The following is a 9,847-nucleotide window of genomic DNA, read 5'->3' as shown; positions in this document are numbered from 1 at the left end:
CTTTTTCTTCTGCAAACTTAAGGCAGGGTCCCAGATTGGCCTCAAACCTTATACACAGCCTAGACTGGTCTTACAGTCCTCCTGCCTCACCCTCTGGAGGGCTGGGATTACAGGCAGGAGCCACTATGCCCTTCTAGAAGCCCCATGCTTCATCAGCTCTTGTAGATTGGACTAGGAAAGCAGGGTATTTGTCCCCAGAGATGATAGCTCAGCCTTGCTGCATGAGCAGGGTGGAAACTGCAGACAGGTGGGTGGACGTGGACGTGGTCGTGGACGTGGATGTGATTGTGGGTGTGAATGTGGACGTGGGTGTGGATGTGGACGTGGGTGTGGATGTGGGTGTGGATGTGGATGTGGGTGTGGGTGTGACTGTGGGTGTGAATGTGGGTGTGGATGTGGGTGTGGATGTGACTGTGGGTGTGGATGTGACTGTGGATGTGACTGTGGGTGTGGATGTGACTGTGGGTGTGAATGTGGGTGTGGATGTGGATGTGGATGTGGATGTGGATGTGGATGTGGATGTGACTGTGGATGTGGATGTGGATGTGGACGTGGGTGTGGATGTGGGTGTGGATGTGGATGTGGATGTGGATGTGGATGTGACTGTGGATGTGGATGTGGATGTGGGTGTGGATGTGGGTGTGGATGTGACTGTGGGTGTGAATGTAGGTGTGGGTGTGGATGTGGACGTGGATGTGGATGTGGATGTGGGTGTGGATGTGGACATGGGTGTGCTCCAGGAAAGCCTTATGAAAGCTGTTGGGCTGCCTGCCTGTGGAACCCAGTTAGCCAGTTTGTTCTATGTGTAGTTCTGTCAGCTGAGAGCACACGTGAGCCTGGGAGCTCCGTGAGCTGAGGTTTGGCTCCGCTTAGGTGATGGAGACTGGAAATAGGTTTGGAATGAAGGGAAGCTTCTAAGGTTCTGTCTTCACCTTCTCCTGACTGGCAGGCTAGTCTCTCCAGGAAGCAGATCCATGGGAACCTGGTCACTTTGGTGGCTAGCTGCTTTTTGTGTATCCTCACATGGCTTTTTGGAGATAATTCCTCTCGGCATATCTGACAGGAATCATGGTCTGGTGCTCTTTGCTCGGTATCTCCTCCCCCTACCTCTGCTGCCTGGGAAGGCCATCGGTAAAAATGGCTGCTTTAGTCTCATTCACTCCCATAAAGCTTCAAGTGGCTTGGGAGCTAGAAGTCTGTAATGCAGGGTGGTTAATGTATGGGACATGGTGGGGCCTGCTTTGAGCTTCACCATGGTTATCTCCGTCATAACCATCTCTCGACCTCTATTCTCCTGTCTGTAGATGCCATTGTCATGCTTAAACTAATGGGGACTAAGTACAGGGATGCACCCAGACACCCGAGTCAGTACAGAGGATGTGTTCCGCAAGGGACAAATGTAGGTAATGACGTGCCTCTCTTCCCTCATCTCTGGGAAGGCCACATGCACTCCCACCTCCCCCAGGACCCTGTAATCCCAGAACAAGACACTCTCTGAACGGTGAATGGGCAGTGGAGTGCCCAGATCTCCACTGAGCAGCTGGAGAGGAGTGAAGACATCTGCTCACACAGCCCTTCCCTTGCCCTCAATTGGCTGAGTGAGCAGGGGCAACTTCAAGGACCAGGCATCCTCAGGTAAGCAGTTTGAGTCACCAGAACTCTCTTTGTTGAAAGTCTGGCTGAGGTCACCAGAGTACTGTCTGAGTAAGGGTGGGGCTACCTGGACTCTCAGGCTTCATTTCCTAGTCACAACAGGCTGTGTGATAACTTGAGTACCACCACACCCAGCCTGGAACTAGAGGGGTTAAGACCTCTCTGCTCCCCTGTAGGGACAACCCTCCTGTGTGGACAGATTGTAGGAGGATAAAGCAACTTGGAGACAGACTCCTAGGAGTCTCACAGCCATCCCCAGACTTCTCTATTCTCCATGCCAATGTATGTCTTATTTTTTTTTTCTTCATTGGCACCCGAGTCCTACCCAAGTCCACAAAGGTTTTCCCTTTTACATAGTTGGGAAAGTTTCAAGTTAAACTCTTACTCTGTCTCCTCCCCTCCAGAGTTTGGTTATTATAATCCCCAACAGGGCCAATAGAGTCAGGTCAGCTCCTGGTGTCTCCAGCATCAACTTCCTTCCCAACATCTTCCCTACCAAAGCCACCATGCTGTCCCTACCTTCACTGGAAGAATAGCTATGAAAGATCTAAGTCCTTGGCGTGGTGTCCATGGGCAGGCAGGCTGTCTGTGTGGACTCTAGCTCCTGTCAGCACACTTCACTCTGCAGTGCTGCCTCGACTTCTTTTTGCTTGGGACCCTATGCTCTGTGGAATGTAGCCTCCTTTGTGAAGTCTCCCATTTTTGTGAAGTCTTTGAAAGCCTTCCCCCTCTGGGATATCTGTCGCTACCGTCCCCAGCCTTCCCACCTGTGGCAGGATACCTTTTCTCTTTAGACTTCAATAGTTCTCCTGTAAACAGAACTAAGCCCTGCCATGAAAGGTTTAAGTGCTCAGGGCCACGCTGGGCAGGGAATTAAGCCACCACATGCGTCACCCGTCATTCTTCGATCGCTGCCTGTATTGATCCCGAGGAATTGGCAGCTATCTGTCGTGGTTTGTTATGAGATGTCCTCCAGAAGGACATGTGCTGAAGGCTTGGGTCCCATGCAGTAGTGTTCAGAGGTGGGTCCTCTGGGAGTGATTGAATCATGAGAGTTCGAACCTCAGGCCTGGACTAATCTCTTGAGTTCATAGCTTAATGAACTCTAAGAAAGTAGCAGACACTGTAAGAGGTGGAGTCTAATTGAAAGGCACCGTTCATGGAACCTCGTAGGGTTCATCATGTCTCCACCCCTTACACCATGTTTTCACTTCACTTTCTCGTCCCCTCGAAGCCAGCAGCCTTGCTTCACTGCATGCTCCACACCGCCACGCCCTGCCCAACCTTGGACCCTCATCCAACAGACAGCAATGGGATGAAAACATGAACGCAAAAAACACCTTTCTTCTAAGTCGATTTTCTTGGGTATTTTGTCACACCGACAGAAAACTGACCCACACAATACATCTCTCGTAGGGTCACTGCCTACTTCACTCGCCGTCTTCTCTGTGACTCTTCTGATGGACTGTGAACTTCCCGAGATAGCAGTTTGTCATTCCTAAAAGCCTGGTGGCTTGCACAGTACCTAGGGTACAACAGGTGCTGAACCCTGACAAGAGCACCGACCTGTGAGTTTTCCTGCTCCCTGCCAGCTCCGTGGCCGGTGCTGGACACTGTTGACTAGGTTAATTCACACCAGTCAAGCCTCCAGGAATTTGTGAATGTCCCCATTACTCTTTTGAAAAGGAATAAACCAAAACATGAATCCCAACAATAAATAGAATAAATACATGGATTGCTTTTATCTATGGTAAAACAGATGACCCATTCTTGGGGGGGGGGGGGAGAGAGAGAGAGAGAGAGAGAGAGAGAGAGAGAGAGAGAGAGAGAGAGAGAGAAGAAAGAGAGAGAGAGAGAGGGAGGAAAGGGAGAGGAGAGGAGAGGAGAGGAGAGGAGAGGAGAGGAGAGGAGAGGGAGGCTTAGATGAAACAACTGGCCCAAGTAGATGCAGCTGAACAAAAGGCAGAGCTGTGATCCAAATGCTCAGGGCACGGGAGCTCCCGTGCTCTCTCTCAGTGACTTTGGATCTCTCGCCTGGTTTCTGAGGAGGAAACTTCAGACTTCCCACCTACCTGCCTTCTAAAGCTTCCAAAAGCGAAGGATTGGTATTGGCCATTGAAGGTTTCAGTGTGTTTCCCAAGGGACCACCCTCTTACTGACTGTCAGAGTCTCCACTAGACAGACTGCTTTCACCCTAGGACCTGTAGCTGCTTCAGCCTAAGGAAGGGTTGCCGAGCAGTGACTTCAAACATCCCCCACCATGGAAAAAGTGCCAGACTCAGTGAGCAGGTTAGGCTACAGCTCTGTGGATCCCCAAAGTCCTATGGGAATACAGTAAGCAACTGGGGCCACTGGCTGACAGGGCATGAGCTCAGAAAAGGCTGTGTAAATGATAAGCATGAGAGAGAGAAGACTCTCTCAAGTCTCTAGGTGTAAGGTCAGCAGACACAGATTGAGCAATTGGAAACGTCAAACTCTCTCCTACAGCTGGGCCGAACCTGGTTGTGACACATCCCATCTCGCCTCTGGTCTTCGGGGCCCCTGTTGTCCCTCCCACCCACCTCCTTGTCTTCCCACCTAATTCCACACTGCCTTAGGCGATTTAACCTTCTGAGAGAAGTCTGTTGTCCCTAACTCTCAGGCCATCCATAATGACCCCCCCACACACAGACACACACACACAGACACACACACACACACACACACACACACACACACACACACACACGTTGCTTTCTGCTTTCTGGCCAAAACAATGGCGTGTTTACTTGCTCCACAGGACGTGCTCAATCAATATTCTGTGAGTGACCTGTCTGTAGGAACACTCCAGAAACAGCTGTATCACAGGGCATTGTAGCATAGTGCCAGGGGACAAACTCTGCAGCCATTCTGCCTGGGAGAATGAAGTCTCTCTGGCCTCCAGCTCCCCTGATGAGAACCAAGTCCCCATAGAAGCGGCTGTTTAGAAGCGGCTGGTGCCGTTCTCTGTTCTCTACGTTTCAGTGATTCCTCCCACAGATGCCTAAGAGATGAGCGCTGACACTGAGCCAGGATCTTCAGCCCCTCAGTCCCATTTCCCAGATGAGGAAAACAGATCTTAGCGAGAGGAACTAGCTGGATAGTCAGTACCTCATCAGGAAGTCTCTCAAGACCATTGGCTTAGCATTTCAGCTCAGCCTTTTCAGAGAGAAATGAAATTTGTGGCCAGAGATCATCCTGTGTGTTTAAAAGCACGTATACATGGGTGAATTAATACATGTGGAGATTCCCCGTGGTCAGGGATAGCATCTACAGTGAGCAGTTTCAAATCCCAGGCTTTCGAACCTTAGATCCTATTTTTGTACCCACAGCAGACATAACTAATCAATCACAGCATGACCTGCACTGAGTGATAAACCAGCCTTCCCCCTCAGTCAGTTGGACTTGATCCCCTCAGATGAAGTCTCCTGTCTCCTCACTGCAGCCACAGAAGTCTCTTCAGTTATGTAGTTCCCCTTTTCTTCTCTTGCTTTCTTTCTCAGGCATGTTGCCTTTCCTTTTCCCATCTCCCTGTTCTGTCGTTAGTTCAAAACTGTGGACAGAGAAGTAAAGCCCCATCCCCTCTGGCAGAGACATACCTGAGGCTCAGTCTTTACTGCCTGCGTGTTGAAGGGGTGATGAATCAGCTGCTGATGCCTTGAGTCTTGACCCAGCCTACTGCTGCCCTGGCCTGGCTGCTGAAAAGCGGCCTTCTGGGGATGAGGGTGGGGATGTTGTGGCCCTCCCTAGCTGGTGGCTCTCAGAAGCAGCTGCCTCGAGGGAGTGACAGCCCGGGTCTTGGGCTTCTTGCTCCCAGCCCTACCCATGCTGTGCCCTGCTCAGAAGAGATTTGCAATAAACCCTCCCTGCCTCATTAATCAGCCTTACCAGGAAGGAGGAAGTTTAATCTAGAGCTCTCTGCAGAGGAAATGAGGCTGAAGTCTGGCAGGGACATGAGTAGGGCTGTGCTTGTTTTCTTCCAGTACAGAAGTGCTAGCCTACCCAGGTGATCCTTAGGAGCGGGTGGGAACATCTTCGGAGAGACCCTCTTCCCCCAAATCAAATAATAAAACAAAAGCCACTCAAGTGCCAAGGTCTGAGTGAGGGTGAGATAGGTACAGTGAGTCAGTGAATGGGCAGGCTGGTGAGGGCACTGAACCCACTCAGGGAACAGGGGTTCTTGGGTTAAAAATGAGGGTCAACAGAGAGAGGAGGTGGCACGGGAGAAAGACTCTGGGTTTGGGCTGAGGCACAATGAATTATAGGTTAAAGCTAGAGGTGGATGGAGGAAGCTGGGAAAAGCACAGTGAAAGGAATATATGCTACCCAGGCTCACTGGGAGGGAGTTAGCATTCCTAGGCTTTGTCACAGTGCAGACTCACATTCTTTATAGATCTCTTTAGGATGTGTTACTGTCCAGAAGGACCTTAGGTCCTTATAGACTTGGGCCAAGGTGGGGCTGGGACTTCCCCATCTGTTATTCCCAATTTCTCCCCAAGAGGATATGGGACCCTTTGGGATGAGTATTTTGGGACAAAGGTCAAGGAAAAAAGATAAGGAAGAGGAGGGAGCAGTCCCTGGGGGGCCGGGGTGAGGGTGCATCTGAGGCCAGCACAGTCAGGCCAGCTATGTGTTTATGTCCTGAATGTTGTTGCTCCAGACACCTCAGGGGGTCAGGGATAGGGGTGGAGGTGGGGACACCTTCCCCAAAGCAGATAAACAAGCAAACCATTTAAAATGGTGGCAAGCTGTTTAGCAGGCAGGAAGCTCTGGCTTCAGTGACCTCAGGAACCTCTTCTAGCAAGAGGTGACAGATGACACAATTTCTCTAGGGTTAGAGCCTTGGAGGTGCTGTGACAACTGACTTGCAAGCTTGGTGGCTTCAAACATGTATCTAGTGCTCACCTAGGATCAAGGCGCCAGCAGGCAGGGGCTTACTCTGGAAGCTCCAGGGACTTCTTTCCTTCTCCAGAGCCAGCACTGTTGCCTCTCCCTGAGCATTCTTTCTTCCTCCCATCCCTTCAGTCACCCTCTGCTCCTTCTTCCAACTTGAAGTCTACCCCTGGGATTGTACCAGCCCCCATGGGTAGTCTGAAAAATTCTGGCTCTCTTTAGATCAGCAGATGAATAAGTACATTTAACCTTTGACTTTCTTGGGAACACTACCTATTTACAGGTGGCAGAATTAAGACATGGGCACCTATGGAGTCATTCTACACAAGCACGGTCATAATTTATTTTGTGTGTAGCATTTGCAACATCCTGAAAATATTACTATTGTATGGGCAGAAAAGGGGGGGGCAATCTCTTTCCTGCCCATCATAAAAAGTTCTGGCAGGCACCCTTTTAACAAAAGACAGATTATCAAGAGAAAACATTTATTAACATGCACATGCATACTGGAGCTAGCCGCAGTTTGAAAATTCGCAGGGTGCAGAATGTAATGTTCTGTTCTCATAGGGAAGAGGGGAGTGGGGGTTGGGTGGTCCAGGTGAAGAGGGGCCTCCCTGTAGACACGGATAGTCTGCCAGGCAATCTCGTGAAACCAAGCTGGGTTTAGTGATGGCTTTCGGCCTCCTCTCCCAGGGTTCATCATTCCCTTATGAGATAGAGTCCCAAGGAGTTTGAGGTAGTTGTAATTTCCTTTAGGAGAAGAGGTTTCAGACGGGGAATACCAGTGAGGTGCTGCCCTTCAGGATGAAGGTCAAAGGGATCCAGTTCCCAAGGCTGCTCGCTCTGGCCCAGCATGGCAGACTGCCACATTCTGAGGTACAGTTTTCTGACTCCAACACTGGTTTCACTTGTCTATCCTGTGGCACCGGAAAGCGACTTCCAATCGCAGCTGGAGTCTGTACAGACCACACCAGGCCAGTACAGTTCCACATGAGAGAGGTTTGGGGTGTGGGGGTGGGGTGGGGAGGACAAAAGGGGCGATGGAGACAAAGGGAGAAAAGAGAGAAAAGAGGGGGCAAAGGTCAGGAAGGATCTGCCTTTTATTTAGGCTGTGACGTAACGGCTCGCAGGGAGAGGTGGGAAGTGGACTCTGGGAGCGAATGGCAATTGCCAAGGCAATGCATGTGCGGGTCCCTGCAACCGTAAAGCCGGTTCTTGATGCCATCACACATAGTCCCGGGATACTGACAGTGCTCACCAGAATGGTGGCTGGGCCACAGACAGTGCCAGGTGAAGACAGCAAGTAACAAATGAAGCAGGAGTTCTGGTCACACGACTGGCATTGACAAGGACCGGTCCGGTTACCAACTGCGACCCTGTTGAGTTGCATGGTTTTAGGGCCCTCCCTAAGCATTTTCATAGCGATATTGTCATTTATGAGTCGGATAATTCCTTCGTTACAAGGTCGCTGTGAGCACAGAGTCAGAGAACACTTTTCCAGGCGTGTCCGGTTTGCAGATTGCAGGTTACATGCGGTACGCAGACCTAGATGGCCATAAACACAGCCCAACATAAAATCCCAGGTTTACTTAAATACTTCTGACCCGTTTTTTTTTTATTGTTTGATTGATTGGTTCTCGACCATGAACTTTGAAGATGCCAAGGTTATATTGCAATGCCAAAAGGTTGGCCAAGCCTGCAACCTGAACTGAAATGCTCAGTCAATCCCAACTTGGGATCACCGCATAATATCATTTATGCATTTGGGTTTCCCAGGGTCGGAGGAACCTGATCACTTTTCTCTTCCCCACCTCCTTCCAGAGGAGGACAACTCCGAGTAAGCAGGTCCGTGTGCGTCAAGTCTGGATATGACGTTTTCCGGAACTGGAAGTATTGAAAGTGTAACAACTGGTGTCCCACTGCTTACTCCTCATATCCTGCCATGCTTGTTTATTGCCAGAATGTTGAAGAAGGTGGGAAAAGTCACCCTCCCAGCAGTCCATGTCTCAGGGTGAAAGATCCCACGCAGAGAGACCCTTACTCAAGTCTTAGGAAATCGCGGACCCCAGACACAGAGAGACCATTTTGGATGTAATAAGCAAAGGCGAGGTTTATTACGGAGACCTATTACAGAGATCTCCTGGCTGACACGTATCCCGCACAGGAGACAGAGGTGTCGGCCCCGAGAGGCTGGGAGAAAGAGCATTTAAAGGCAGAGGCTGTGAGACCAGGGGATGGGGGATGTCAAAGGGGAAGGCACCACAAGTTACAGGATTGTTTTATGGCTCCAGGAGATAAGGGGACGCCAGAAGGTTTTATGGCCCCCTGGTTCCTGGACCGAACTATTAAATCAGGAGAAGGGTAGGGTCTTCAGGTCCTCATTATTTTTAAAAGTTTGTCAAAATTGATGGAGCATTTGTATTTGAAACACCTCTGGTTAGGCTTGGGCTGCCCGGTTTCTTGGAGTGCTCTCTGCAGGACACAATGGCTGAAAAGCACAAGTAGGGGCTTATCAGGGTCTGGAGGACATCTGGTTAAAGTATGACTCTGAGTAAGCTGGGGGGATGTCTTTGGATGGTTTATGGGTCAGTCCTTGATAGCCTGAGCTGGTTTTTGCATTCCTTTTCTTTATCTTTATGGCCTGTTATTCCTGGCGGCAGGTCTTAGCCCTGAGTTTGTGGCTTTTGGGGCTTACTCTTTTAATTTTATATTTCTAAACCTAGAATTTGTATAATTCTCTTTTCAAGGGAAGCTACTCCGCAGAAATGCTCTTGTTTTTGTTTAGCTATAAAATTAACATAGTCCCAACACAAAAAGTTTGAAAAACTCCCTTCAGTCGTGTGAAGGGAAATTACACAGCGACGCCCTCTGGGACTGGGACTGCTTTGGTTTACTTCCGGCCCCAGTTGTGGTGTGGGTTTTGTGCTGTCTTCTCTCTTGTGCCTGAGGCCCTTCCCTTCCCTCTGTTCAGAGAAATCTGTAGAGATGATTTCTCAGTGTGCACACCTGCACACAGTAGAGCATGCTGTGCTTGGTTCACTCTCTCCAAAGCTAGGTATTTATAGCGCTTCTGTGTGTGAGTGTGTGGGTGTGGGAGCATATGAGAATGTGAGTATGTGAGAGTGTATAAATGTGTGTGTGTGTGAGAGTATGTGAGTGTGTGGGTGTGTGAGTGTGTGGGTGTGTGAGTGTGTGAGTGTATGGGTGTGTGAGTGTGAGTGTGTGTGTGGGTTTGAGTATGTGAGTGTGTGTGTGGGTTTGAGTATGTGAGTGTGTGTGTGGG

The 9,847-nt window shown here is 49.9% G+C and overlaps 1 protein-coding gene and 1 long non-coding RNA gene across 3 annotated transcripts in view; one reads left to right on the top strand and one right to left on the bottom strand.

Moving 5' to 3' along the window:
• LOC120096928 (uncharacterized) overlaps window positions 1-3,405 on the top strand; it is a 74,264-nt gene extending 70,859 nt beyond the window's left edge. The window contains exons 5-6 of the long non-coding RNA XR_005493870.2: window positions 1,440-1,635; window positions 3,070-3,405. This is a non-coding gene — a long non-coding RNA (uncharacterized LOC120096928). The remainder of the gene's footprint in view (window positions 1-1,439; window positions 1,636-3,069) is intronic.
• Window positions 1-5,663, bottom strand: part of Fam3d (FAM3 metabolism regulating signaling molecule D) — a 33,540-nt gene extending 27,877 nt beyond the window's left edge. Inside the window, exons 1-2 of one of the 2 annotated variants that reach the window (NM_001106027.1) lie at window positions 5,560-5,663; window positions 5,271-5,445 (exon numbers count right to left, since the gene is read on the bottom strand). The gene's annotated coding sequence lies outside the window, so the exon portion shown is untranslated. Of the gene's footprint in view, window positions 1-5,270 lie in introns of both variants that reach the window. The other variant, XM_006251752.4, reaches the window with a different exon arrangement.
• Between the last annotated feature and the right edge of the window lie 4,184 nt (window positions 5,664-9,847).

This window comes from Rattus norvegicus, chromosome 15 (assembly GCF_036323735.1).
Source record: "Rattus norvegicus strain BN/NHsdMcwi chromosome 15, GRCr8, whole genome shotgun sequence".
NCBI lineage: Eukaryota > Metazoa > Chordata > Mammalia > Rodentia > Muridae > Rattus > Rattus norvegicus.
The sequence above is the reverse complement of the archived record's forward strand: the minus strand, read 5'-3'. Positions and strand labels throughout refer to the sequence as shown.